Source organism: Elaeis guineensis, chromosome 14 (genome assembly GCF_000442705.2).
Source record: "Elaeis guineensis isolate ETL-2024a chromosome 14, EG11, whole genome shotgun sequence".
Lineage (NCBI taxonomy): Eukaryota > Viridiplantae > Streptophyta > Magnoliopsida > Arecales > Arecaceae > Elaeis > Elaeis guineensis.
Genome location: NC_026006.2, coordinates 28,432,302 through 28,435,151, shown reverse-complemented (window position 1 = coordinate 28,435,151; position 2,850 = coordinate 28,432,302). Strand labels below are relative to the sequence as shown.

Genomic DNA, 2,850 nt, shown 5'->3' with positions numbered 1-2,850 from the left:
ACTAAAACCCGACTTGCAACCATTAGATGAAGAATTAGAAAAGACTCTTAGGACTATCCAAGTTAGAAACATGGCTGCACCTGGTGAGGCTAATCCTCCACGCTCATTGAGAGAATATTTCACTCCATCCTCGTATACCTACTCTCCATGCATTCAAGCACCTCAAGTAGAAGCTACCCAATATGAGATTAAGTCTAGCATTATTCAAATATTGCCATCATTCTATGGACTTAGTAATGAGGACCCATATAAACCCTTGGATGAATTTTTTGAAATTTGTTCCACAGTAAAAATCCAAAACTTTTTCGATGATGCCCTTAGGTTGAAACTGTTCCCTTTCTCACTTAAGGACAAAGCCAAACATTGGTTAAACTCCTTAGACTCTATAACCATTTCAACTTGGGATCATCTTCAGAGAGAATTTCTCAAGAAATACTTTCTAATTGAAAAAACAAATCAAATTAGAAAAGCTATCACTAGTTTTTCCCAATTGGAGGGTGAACTTTTTTATGAGACATGGAAAAGGTTAAGGGACCTCATTCGTAAATGTCCACACCATGCTGTCCCTAAATGGCAACTTTGTTAGTATTTTTATGATGGTCTATCAGAGAAACACCGATAAATAGTTGATGCATCATGTGGTGGGACATTCATGCTAAAGAGTGAAGATGAAGCCTGGCAGCTCTTTGAAACACTTAGTGAGAATTTCCTACATCATATGTCTGCCACCTCTAGAGAACAACCCATGCTTCAACAAAAAAGAAGTGGAATTTATCAGATTGGAAACATCATAGATATCTACAGTAAGGTAGATGAACTGTCCTAAAAATTAGACTGTCTTCTAAATACTGGACAATCCCCGATTCCACCTAACCCAATCCAAGAAGTTTGTGCATTATGTGCAAGTCCGAACCATTTTGTTAGTGAATTCCCAGCTGCATCTCAATTTCCTGAGTTTATGCACGAGCAAGTTCAGCAAGCTCAAGTCCAACAAGCTCGCAGACCAGGAAATGATCCATATTCGAACACTTATAACCCCGGCTGGAGAAACCATCCAAATTTTTCCTGGGGACCACAACCAGTGGTTGGCCCTGCCGCACCTCGACCTCAATATCAGGACCCAACATATAGGCATGGACCATACCATCAATTTCAAAATGCTACTCAACCATCTACTATTGGTCACAGCTCAGCTTTTGAGGAAAAAGTTTTGAAAGCACTAGAACGATTAGAAGTCAACACTTAAACCCTTAACTCCCACACATATTCCATTGCTAAGCTAGAGACCCAAATAGGTCAACTAGCAACTACATTCAGTAGGAGGGAAGGAGAAAAATTACCTAGCCAATCCGAGAGCAACCCAAGAGGGCAATTTGTGATTGAGAGCTCTAATACCCCAGAAGCTTTTTCTGAACACGCCAAATCAATCATGACTCTGAGAAGTGGGAAGGTCATTGAACACACTAGTAAAACCAATGAGACTGACCCTAAACCTTTAACCGAAGCCAAATCATCCAAGAACAAGGAGGACCTTAAAATAGAGAATGAACCAACTGCACCGGAATCATCTTACTTACCTAAAGCTCCATTTTCAGATGCCCTGAAAGCCCCTATTCCTGTAGATAAGAAGGGAGAAAGACTCGATGAGATGTTGAAATTATTTAAGCAAGTCCAAATTAATCTTTTCCTTCTAGATGCAATCAAACAGGTCCCTGCTTGTGCCAAATTTTTGAAGGATTTGTGCACCCAAAAATGTAAATCTAGATCACAAATCCCAAAGAAAGTATGCCTCACTGAACAGGCTAGTTCTGTCTTCCAGCATGCCACTCCTCCAAAGCTTAAGGACCCAAGAGCCCCCATCATTTCCTGTGTTATAGGAGATTATCACATTGAAAAAGCTCTTCTGGACTTAGGGGCAAGTGTGAATCTTTTACCTAGTTCGGTGTATGAACTTTTTGGATTCAGAGAACTGAAACCCACATCAGTCACACTGCAATTAGCCGACAGATCAATTAAGGAACCACGTGGAATGCTTGAGGATGTCTTGGTCAAGGTAGATGAGTTTTACTTTCTAGTTAATTTTCTAGTTCTCGATATGGAACTAAGTGGCAACCCAAGACAAATTCTCATTATCTTAGGACGATCCTTCCTAGCTACGATAAATGCATGCATTAATTGTAGGACAGGAGTCATGGACGTATCATTTGGGAATAAGAAACTGGTGCTTCCCAAGGACCATCAATGGATAGTTGCTTCGAAGTAGATACACTAGAAGACATTATAGAAGATGCAACACCCACAATTCTAGCACCAGACCCCTTAGATACTTGCTTGGCTCACTTTGGAGTGTATGACTTTGAGGGATATATGAAAGAAGTTAACACCTTGTTGGATACACCACATAATAAAATCACTCCTCCATGGACAATCAAGTATGAGCCATTGCCCACATTAGCCAGTACACCAATAGTCCCATCTTTAGAATCACCACCTACGTTAGAATTTAAATTCCTTCCTGCTACGCTCAAGTATGTATTTCTAGGATCCAATGACACCCTCCCGGCAATCATTGCATTAGACTTGACCCCTAATTAGGAAGCACAATTGGTTGGTATTCTGAAGGAACACAAAGAGGCTATCAGTTGGTCCATTGCCGATTTAAAAGGAATTGACCCCTCCATTTGCATGCACCATATTCATTTTGAGGCAAATGCCAAACCCCATCGAGATATGCAGAGGAGATTGAACCCAAACATGCATGAAGTAGTAAAGAAAGAGGTGGTAAAGTGGTTAGATGCTGAAATCATCTATCCCATATCCGATAGTAAATGGGTCAGTCCCACTCAAGTA

The 2,850-nt window shown here is 40.5% G+C and overlaps 1 non-coding gene across 1 annotated transcript; it reads right to left on the bottom strand.

Annotated features, from left to right (window-relative positions):
- Nucleotides 1–458: 458 nt before the first annotated feature.
- On the bottom strand, nucleotides 459–564 carry LOC140853914 (small nucleolar RNA R71). The gene has a single exon (XR_012137055.1). It is a non-coding gene; the product is annotated as a small nucleolar RNA R71 (small nucleolar RNA).
- Between the last annotated feature and the right edge of the window lie 2,286 nt (nucleotides 565–2,850).